An 11,511-nucleotide genomic window follows, 5' to 3' on the forward strand; every position below is an offset into this window, starting at 1 on the left:
AGGACAGCGCCACCTAGTGGGAACAGGAAATGTCATGGCTTTAACTTTGTTGTACTGATTTTCACAGGTTCATCGTGGCCACCTCAAAAGCGGTGAATATCACCATCAGTCCCTTGTGATGCTTCAGTGCAAAAATTGTGACTTTAAACTGAACGGCGCACCCTGGTGGCAACGCTGTTCAACATGAAAGATGAAGTGGCTTTTGAGGGTCTTGGCAAGTTTATAGAGGCTTGAAATTTGGCACACACCTCCAAATGGATGAAGGCTTTGTTGGCATGTGATCATTTTCATTGAATAGCGCGAAATTGCTCCACAGCGCCCCCTACAAAATTTCAAAACCACAGCCCCTGCTCTGTGTTCTATGTATGATTCTGAAACCTGGTAAGCTTATAGGAGATATCAAGATGTACAAAAAAGTCTCTTGGTGCAATATCCCAAATCCAACAGGAAGTCAGCCATTTTAAAATTAATATGTAATTTTGGCAACATTTTCCCCTCTTTCCAGGCACCGTTCTTTGACGAACTCCTCCAAGGGATTTCATCATATTGAACCAATCTCCAGTGTGTGGAATCTAAAGACCTTTGTGATGTTAAATTGCGAAGCTTTTTACGTTCAGTGAAACGGGGTGGTTATGGTGGCACTTAGAGTTTGAATCACTCGCCAAAAAGCAGTAATCTGCTGTCACTCAAAAACACAATGTCCAATCTCTCCCAAAGCTCATAGGCGTGATGAGACTCGAGCTCGGAAATGTTTGTTATGCCATTTGTCTATAAGGGTTAGAGCGCCACCTAGTGGAACGACTAACAAATCATGAATGAATGAGTTGAAATGTTAGCTGGTGGTTAAATGCATGAATTCCATCAATGTGACATCAGATCGGACGTGCTGGTTTTAGGTGTTGGGCGTGGCTCGACGCGCCGGGGGTGCGAGGGCCCTCATAACGCTGCTTGCAGCTTTAATTAGGGCCCGAGCACTGAGAGTGCGAAGGCCCTATTGTAATTGCTCTGTTTCTTATTATTATTATTATTATTTCGGCAAATGAATTGGCCTTTTGAGGACCTAAACATGCTCTAAAACTCATGAAATTTTGCACACGCGTCAGGTCTGGTGAAAATTTACGTATTTTAATGTTCTCAGACATGACCAGGGAAAATTAGCTCAGTAGCGCCACCTAGAAAAATGAAAAACGCGAGCCCCCGGTATGAGTATGACCTACATGTATGAAATTTGGCACACATATGTATCATGCCAAGACGAACAAAAAAGTCTGTGGGCCCATTGACGCAAACCCAACAGGAAGTCCGCCATTTGGAAGAGAAGGTGACATTTTGGCTCTAATTTTGCCATTTCCATGCCTCGAACTTTTGCGAACTCCTCCTTGGGGTTTGATTTCATAACCTTCATATTTGGTCAGTGTCAACTACACCCTTGTGCCATGTTAAATTGCGGAGCTTTTGAGTTTTCACAATACTATGAGGCCGTGGCGCCATGGCGAATTTCGATGACTCGCCATGAAAATCTTATTGCCTCTCATTTTGTCATACATTTTCTGACCTTGACCAAAGTGAACACATATGATAAGGCTCCACCCCTGAACATATTTCAACTGCCATATTTGACACCAGGGACAGCGCCACCTAGTGGGAACAGGAAATGTCATGTTTTACACTTTGGGGTACAGTATTGCGATGGGTGACATCTGCAGCCTCAAATTTCTCCAGGAAAGCCTTAAGGAGTTGGTCTTGGGTTACAGTGAAAACTGTGACTTTTCACGAAAGGGTGTGACCCCAGCAGCATGGCGAACTTTGATGTCACGCCATGAAGAAACAAATTAGTATAACTCAATGAAATCCAGTCTGATCAGTACCAGACTTTACAGGCATGATGTCAGACCCGCCCTGAACAGATTGATGTGCCCATTGTCGGAAATACGGACAGCGCCACCTAGTGGCAACAGGAAATGTCATGGCTTTAATTTTGTTGTACTGATTTTCACAGGTTCATCGTGGCCACCTCAAAAGCGGTGAATATCAACATCAGTCCCTCGTGATGCTTCAGTGCAAAAATTGTGACTTTAAACTGAACGGCGCACCCTGGTGGTAACGCGGTTCACCATGAAAGATGAAGTGGCTTTTGAGGGGCTTGGAAAGTGTATAGAGGCTTGAAATTTGGCACACACCTCCAAATGGATGAACGCTTTGTTGGCATGTGATCATTTTCATTGAATAGCGCGAAATGGCTCCACAGCGCCCCCTACAATATTTCAAAACATCAGCCCCTGCTCTGTGTTTCATCTATGAGTCTGACACTTGGTAAGCTTGTGTAAGATATCAAGATGTACAAAAAAGTCTCTTGGAGCAATATCCCAAATCCAACAGGAAGTCAGCCATTTTAAAATTAATGTGTAATTTTGATTACATTTTCCCCCCTTTTCAGGCCTCATACTTTGACGAACTCCTCCAAGGGATTTCATCATATTGAAGCATTCTTCAGTGTGTAGAATCTAAAGACCTTTGTGATGTTAAATTGCGAAGCTTTTTCCGTTCAGGGAAACGGGGTGGTCATGGCGGCACGTAGAGTTTCAATCACTCGCAAAAAGCAGTAATCTGCTGTCACTAAAAAACACAATGTCCAATCTCTCCCAAAGGTCGCAGGTGTGATGAGACTCGAGCTTGGAAATGTTTGTTATGCTATTTGTCAATAATGGTTAGAGCGCCACCTAGTGGCATGACTATGATCCTGGTTGAATAAGATGAAATGTTAGCTGGTGATTAAAAGCATGAAATCCATCAATGTGACATCACATCGGACGTGCCGGTTTGAGGTGTTGGCAGTGGCTCGACGTGCCGGGGGTGCGAGGGCCCTCATAACGCTGCTTGCAGCTTTAATTATTATTATTATTCAGGCGAAACAAGGGCATTTTTGAGGGCCTAAACATGCTCAAAAACTCATGAAATTTTGCACACATGCCAGGTCTGGTGAAAAATTTTGTATTTTAATGGTTTTACATATGAGCACTGGGAAATGGCTCTACAGCGCCACCTATGCCTTGTTAAATGCAGCCCTACGACCACATCGTTTGAGCTACATGTATGAAATTTGGCACACATGTGTATCATGCCGAGTCGAACAAAAAAGTCTGTGGGCCCATTGATGCAAACCCAACAGGAAGTCCGCCATTTGGAAGAGAAGGTGACATTTTGGCTCTAATTTTGCCATTTCCATGCCTCGAACTTTTGCGAACTCCTCCTTGGGATTTGGTTGTATAAGCTTCATCTTTGGTCAGTGTCAACTACACCCTTGTGCCATGTTAAATTGCGGAGCTTTTGAGTTTTCACAATACTATGAGGCCGTGGCGCCATGGCGAATTTCGATGACTCGCCATGAAAATCTTATTGCCTCTCATTTTGTCATACATTTTCTGACCTTGACCAAAGTGAACACATATGATAAGGCTCCACCCCTGAACATATTACAACTGCCATATTTTACATCAGGGACAGCGCCACCTAGTGGGAACAGGAAATGTCATGTTTTACACTTTGGGGTACAGTATAGTGATGGGTGACACCTGCAGCCTCAAATTTCTCCAGGAAAGCCTTAAGGAGTTGGTCTTGGGTTACAGTGAAAACTGTGACTTTTCGCAAAAGGGTGTGACCCCAGCAGCATGGCGAACTTTGATGTCACGCCATGAAGAAACAAATTAGTATAACTCAATGAAATCCAGTCTGATCAGTACCAGACTTTACAGGCATGATGTCAGACCCGCCCTGAACAGATTGACGTGCCCATTGTCGGAAATACGGACAGCGCCACCTAGTGGCCACAGGAAATGTCATGGCTTTAATTTTGTTGTACTGATTTTCACAGGTTCATCGTGGCCACCTCAAAAGCGGTGAATATCACCATCAGTCCCTCGTGATGCTTCAGTGCAAAAATTGTGACTTTACACTGAACGGCGCACCCTGGTGGCAACGCGGTTCAACATGAAAGATGAAGTGGCTTTTGAGGGGCTTGGAAAGTTTATAGAGGCTTGAAATTTGGCACACACCCCCAAATGGATGAAGGCTTTGTTGTCATGTGATCATTTTCATTGAATAGCGCGAAATTGCTCCACAGCGCCCCCTACAAAGTTTCAAAATATCAGCCCCTGCTCTGTGTTTTATCTATGAGTCTGAAACTTGGTAAGCTCATGGAAGATATTAAGATGTACAAAAAAGTCTCTTGGAGCAATATCCCAAATCCAACAGGAAGTCAGCCATTTTAAAATTCATGTGTAATTTTGGCGACATTTTCCCCTCTTTTCAGGCTTCATACTTTGACGAACTCCTCCAAGGGATTTCATCAGATTGGAACGATCTGAAGTTTGTGGAATCTAAAGACCTTTGTGATGTTAAATTGCGAAGCTTTTTACGTTCAGGGAAACGGGGTGGTCATGGCGGCACTTAGAGTTTCAATCACTCGCCAAAAAGCAGTAATCTGCTGTCACTCAAAAACACAATATCCAATCTCTCCCAAACGTCGCAGGTGTGATGAGACTCGAGCTCGGAAATGTTTGTTATGCCATTTGTCAGTAATAGTTAGAGCGCCACCTAGTGGGACGACTATAATCATGGTTCAATGAGATGAAATGTTAGCTGGTGGTTAAATGCATGAATTCCATCAATGTGACATCACATTGGACGTGCTGGTTTTAGGTGTTGGGCGTGGCTCGACACGCCAGGGTGCGAGGGCCCTCATAACGCTGCTTGCAGCTTTAATTATTATTATTATTAGGGCCCGAGCACTGAGAGTGCGAAGGCCCTATTGTATCTGCTCCGTTTCTTATTATTATTAGGGCCCGAGCACTGAGAGTGCGAAGGCCCTATTGTATCTGCTCCGTTTCTTATTATTATTATTATTATTATTATTATTATTAGGGCCCGAGCACTGAGAGTGCGAAGGCCCTATTGTATCTGCTCCGTTTCTTATTATTATTATTATTATTATTATTATTATTATTATTATTATTATTATTATTATTATTATTCACCCCAAACAAGGGCCTTTTTGAGGGCCTAAACATGCTCAAAAACTCATGAAATTTTGCACACATGCCAGGTCTGGTGAAAAATTTTGTATTTTAATGGTTTTACATATGAGCACTGGGAAATGGCTCTACAGCGCCACCTATGCCTTGTAAAATGCAGCCCTACGACCACATCGTTTGGGCTACATGTATGAAATTTGGCACACATGTGTATCATGCCAAGACGAACAAAAAAGTCTGTGGGCCCATTGACGCAAACCCAACAGGAAGTCCGCCATTTGGACGTGAATGTGACATTTTGGCTCTAATTTTGCCGTTTCCATGCCTCGAACTTTAACGAACTCCTCCTTGGGATTTGGTCGTATAAGCTTCATCTTTGGTCAGTGTCAACTACACACCTGGGCCATGTTAAATTGCGGAGCTTTTGAGTTTTCACAATACCATGAGGCCGTGGCGCCACGGCGAATTTCGATGACTCGCCATGAAAATCTTATTGCCTCTCATTTTGTCATACATTTTCTGACCTTGACCAAAGTGAACACATATGATAAGGCTCCACCCCTGAACATATTTCAACTGCCATATTTGACATGAAGGACAGCGCCACCTAGTGGGAACAGGAAATGTCATGTTTTACACTTTGGGGTACAGTATAGTGATGGGTGACATCTGCAGCCTCAAATTTCTCCAGAAAACCCTTAAGGAGTTGGTCTTGGGTTACAGTGAAAACTGTGACTTTTCGCAAAAGGGTGTGACCCCAGCAGCATGGCGAACTTTGATGTCACGCCATGAAGAAACAAATTAGTATAACTCCATGAAATCCAGTCTGATCAGTACCAGACTTTACAGGCATGAAGTCAGACCCGCCCTGAACAGATTGATGTGCCCATTGTCGGGAATACGGACAGCGCCACCTAGTGGGAACAGGAAATGTCATGGCTTTAATTTTGTTGTACTGATTTTCACAGGTTCATCGTGGCCACCTCAAAAGCGGTGAATATCACCATCAGTCCCTTGTGATGCTTCAGTGCAAAAATTGTGACTTTAAACTGAACGGCGCACCCTGGTGGCAACGCTGTTCACGATGAAAGATGAAGTGGCTTTTGAGGGTCTTGGCAAGTTTATAGAGGCTTGAAATTTGGCACACACCTCCAATGTGACGAAGGCTTTGTTGTTATGTGATCATTTTCATTGAATATCCCAAAATGGCTCCACAGCGCCCCCTACAAAATTTCAAAACCACAGCCCCAGCTCTGTGTTTTATGTATGAATCTGAAACCTGGTAGGCTTATAGGAGATATCAAGATGTACAAAAAAGTCTCTTGGAGCAATATCCCAAATCCAACAGGAAGTCAGCCATTTTAAAATTAATGTGCAATTTTGGCGACATTTTCTCCTCTTTTCAGGCTTCATACTTTGACGAACTCCTCCAAGGGATTTCATCATATTGAACCATTCTCCAGTGTGTGGAATCTAAAGACCTTTGTGATTTTAAATTGCGAAGCTTTTTACGTCCAGGGAAACGGGGTGGTTATGGCGGCACTTAGAGTTTGAATCACTCGCCAAAAAGCAGTAATCTGCTGTCACTCAAAAACACAATATCCAATCTCTCCCAAAGGTCGCAGGCGTGATGAGACTCGAGCTCGGAAATGTTTGTTATGCCATTTGTACATAATGGTTAGAGCGCCACCTAGTGGAACGACTAACTAATCATGAATGAATGAGTTGAAATGTTAGCTGGTGGTTAAATGCATGAATTCCATCAATGTGACATCAGATCGGAAGTGCTGGTTTTAGGTGTTGGGCTTGGCTCGACGTGCCGGGGGTGCGAGGGCCCTCATAACGCTGCTTGCAGCTTTAATTAGGGCCCGAGCACCGAGAGTGCGAAGGCCCTATTGTATCTGCTCCGTTTCTTATTATTATTATTATTATTATTATTATTATTATTATTATTATTAGGGCCCGAGCACCGAGAGTGCGAAGGCCCTATTGTATCTGCTCCGTTTCTTATTATTATTATTATTATTATTATTATTATTATTATTATTATTCAGGCGAAACAAGGGCCTTTTTGAGGGCCTAAACATGCTCAAAAACTCATGAAATTTTGCACACATGCCAGGTCTGGTGAAAAATTTTGTATTTTAATGGTTTTACATATGAGCACTGGGAAATGGCTCTAGAGCGCCACCTATGCCTTGTTAAATGCAGCCCTACGACCACATCGTTTGAGCTACATGTATGAAATTTGGCACACATATGTATCATGCCAAGACGAACAAAAAAGTCTGTGGGCCCATTGACGCAAACCCAACAGGAAGTCCGCCATTTGGAAGAGAAGGTGACATTTTGGCTCAAATTTTGCCATTTCCATGCCTCGAACTTTTGCGAACTCCTCCTTGGGGTTTGATTTCATAACCTTCATATTTGGTCAGTGTCAACTACACCCTTGTGCCATGTTAAATTGCGGAGCTTTTGAGTTTTCACAATACTATGAGGCCGTGGCGCAATGGCGAATTTCGATGACTCGCCATGAAAATCTTATTGCCTCTCATTTTGTCATACATTTTCTGACCTTGACCAAAGTGAACACATATGATAAGGCTCCACCCCTGAACATATTTCAACTGCCATATTTGACACCAGGTACAGCGCCACCTAGTGGGAACAGGAAATGTCATGTTTTACACTTTGGGGTACAGTATTGTGATGGGTGACATCTGCAGCCTCAAATTTCTCCAGGAAAGCCTTAAGGAGTTGGTCTTGGGTTACAGTGAAAACTGTGACTTTTCACGAAAGGGTGTGACCCCAGCAGCATGGCGAACTTTGATGTCACGCCATGAAGAAACAAATTAGTATAACTCAATGAAATCCAGTCTGATCAGTACCAGACTTTACAGGCATGATGTCAGACCCGCCCTGAACAGATTGATGTGCCCATTGTCGGAAATACGGACAGCGCCACCTAGTGGCAACAGGAAATGTCATGGCTTTAATTTTGTTGTACTGATTTTCACAGGTTCATCGTGGCCACCTCAAAAGCGGTGAATATCAACATCAGTCCCTCGTGATGCTTCAGTGCAAAAATTGTGACTTTAAACTGAACGGCGCACCCTGGTGGTAACGCGGTTCACCATGAAAGATGAAGTGGCTTTTGAGGGGCTTGGAAAGTTTATAGAGGCTTGAAATTTGGCACACACCTCCAAATGGATGAAGGCTTTTTTGTCATGTGATCATTTTCATTGAATAGCGCGAAATGGCTCCACAGCGCCCCCTACAATATTTCAAAACATCAGCCCCTGCTCTGTGTTTCATCTATGAGTCTGACACTTGGTAAGCTTGTGTAAGATATCAAGATGTACAAAAAAGTCTCTTGGAGCAATATCCCAAATCCAACAGGAAGTCAGCCATTTTAAAATTAATGTGTAATTTTGATGACATTTTCCCCCCTTTTCAGGCCTCATACTTTGACGAACTCCTCCAAGGGATTTCATCATATTGAAGCATTCTTCAGGGTGTAGAATCTAAAGACCTTTGTGTTGTTAAATTGCGAAGCTTTTTCCGTTCAGGGAAACGGGGTGGTTATGGCGGCACGTAGAGTTTCAATCACTCGCAAAAAGCAGTAATCTGCTGTCACTAAAAAACACAATGTCCAATCTCTCCCAAAGGTCGCAGGTGTGATGAGACTCGAGCTTGGAAATGTTTGTTATGCTATTTGTCAATAATGGTTAGAGCGCCACCTAGTGGCATGACTATAATCCTGGTTGAATAAGATGAAATGTTAGCTGGTGATTAAAAGCATGAAATCCATCAATGTGACATCACATCGGACGTGCCGGTTTGAGGTGTTGGCAGTGGCTCGACGTGCCGGGGGTGCGAGGGCCCTCATAACGCTGCTTGCAGCTTTAATTATTATTATTATTATTATTCACCCCAAACAAGGGCCTTTTTGAGGGCCTAAACATGCTCAAAAACTCATGAAATTTTGCACACATGCCAGGTCTGGTGAAAAATTTTGTATTTTAATGGTTTTACATATGAGCACTGGGAAATGGCTCTACAGCGCCACCTATGCCTTGTTAAATGCAGCCCTACGACCACATGGTTTGAGCTACATGTATGAAATTTGGCACACATGTGTATCATGCCAAGACGAACAAAAAAGTCTGTGGGCCCATTGACGCAAACCCAACAGGAAGTCCGCCATTTGGAAGAGAAGGTGACATTTTGGCTCTAATTTTGCCATTTCCATGCCTCGAACTTTAACGAACTCCTCCTTGGGGTTTCATTTCATAACCTTCAAATTTGGACAGTGTCAACTACACCCTTGTGCCATGTTAAATTGCGGAGCTTTTGAGTTTTCACAATACTATGAGGCCGTGGCGCCATGGCGAATTTCGATGACTCGCCATGAAAATCTTATTGCCTCTCATTTTGTCATACATTTTCTGACCTTGACCAAAGTGAACACATATGATAAGGCTCCACCCCTAAACATATTTCAACTGCCATATTTGACATGAAGGACAGCGCCACCTAGTGGGAACAGGAAATGTCATGTTTTACACTTTGGGGTACAGTATAGTGATGGGTGACATCTGCAGCCTCAAATTTCTCCAGAAAACCCTTAAGGAGTTGGTCTTGGGTTACAGTGAAAACTGTGACTTTTCGCAAAAGGGTGTGACCCCAGCAGCATGGCGAACTTTGATGTCACGCCATGAAGAAACAAATTAGTATAACTCCATGAAATCCAGTCTGATCAGTACCAGACTTTACAGGCATGAAGTCAGACCCGCCCTGAACAGATTGATGTGCCCATTGTCGGGAATACGGACAGCGCCACCTAGTGGGAACAGGAAATGTCATGGCTTTAATTTTGTTGTACTGATTTTCACAGGTTCATCGTGGCCACCTCAAAAGCGGTGAATATCACCATCAGTCCCTTGTGATGCTTCAGTGCAAAAATTGTGACTTTAAACTGAACGCCGCACCCTGGTGGCAACGCAGTTCACCATGAAAGATGAAGTGGCTTTTGAGGGGCTTGGAAAGTTTAAAAAGTCTTGAAATTTGGCGCACACCTCCAATGTGGTTAAGGCTTTGTTGTTATGTGATCATTTTCATTGAATATCCCAAAATGGCTCCACAGCGCCCCCTACAAAATTTCAAAATCACAGCCCCTGCTCTGTGTTTTATGTATGAGTCTGAAACCTGGTAAGCTTATAGGAGATATCAAGATGTACAAAAAAGTCTCTTGGAGCAATATCCCAAATCCAACAGGAAGTCAGCCATTTTAAAATTAATGTGCAATTTTGGCAACATTTTCCCCTCTTTTCAGGCATCGTTCTTTGACGAACTCCTCCAAGGGATTTCATCATATTGCACTATTCTTCAGTGTGTGGAATCCAAAGACCTTTGTGTTGTTAAATTGCGAAGCTTTTTACGTTCAGGGAAACGGGGTGGTTATGGCGGCACATAGACTCTCAATCACTCGCCAAAACGCAGTAATCTGCTGTTACTCAAAAACACAATGTCCAATCTCACCCAAAGGTCGCAGGCATAATGAGACTCAAGTTCGGAAATGTTTGTTATGCCATTTGTACATAATGGTTAGAGTGCCACCTAGTGGAACGACTAGCTAATCATGAATGAATGAGTTGAAATGTTAGCTGGTGGTTAAATGCATGAATTCCATCAATGTGACATCGATCGGACGTGCTGGTTTTAGGTGTTGGGCGTGGCTCGACGCGCCGGGGGTGCGAGGGCCCTCATAACGCTGCTTGCAGCTTTAATTATTATTATTATTATTATTATTCACCCCAAACAAGGGCCTTTTTGAGGGCCTAAACATGCTCAAAAACTCACGAAATTTTGCACACATGCCAGGTCTGGTGAAAAATTTTGTATTTTAATGGTTTTACATATGAGCACTGGGAAATGGCTCTACAGCGCCACCTATGCCTTGTTAAATGCAGCCCTACGACCACATCGTTTGAGCTACATGTATGAAATTTGGCACACATGTGTATCATGCCAAGACGAACAAAAAAGTCTGTGGGCCCATTGACGCAAACCCAACAGGAAGTCCGCCATTTGGAAGAGAAGGTGACATTTTGGCTCTAATTTTGCCATTTCCATGCCTCGAACTTTTGCGAACTCCTCCTTGGGGTTTCATTTCATAACCTTCAAATTTGGACAGTGTCAACTACACCCTTGTGCCATGTTAAATTGCGGAGCTTTTGAGTTTTCACAATACTATGAGGCCGTGGCGCCATGGCGAATTTCGATGACTCGCCATGAAAATCTTATTGCCTCTCATTTTGTCATACATTTTCTGACCTTGACCAAAGTGAACACATATGATAAGGCTCCACCCCTGAACATATTTCAACTGCCATATTTGACATCAAGGACAGCGCCACCTAGTGGGAACAGGAAATGTCATGTTTTACACTTTGGGGTACAGTATAGTGATGGGTGACAT

This window comes from Maylandia zebra, linkage group LG3 (assembly GCF_041146795.1).
Source record: "Maylandia zebra isolate NMK-2024a linkage group LG3, Mzebra_GT3a, whole genome shotgun sequence".
Taxonomy (NCBI): Eukaryota; Metazoa; Chordata; class Actinopteri; order Cichliformes; family Cichlidae; genus Maylandia; species Maylandia zebra.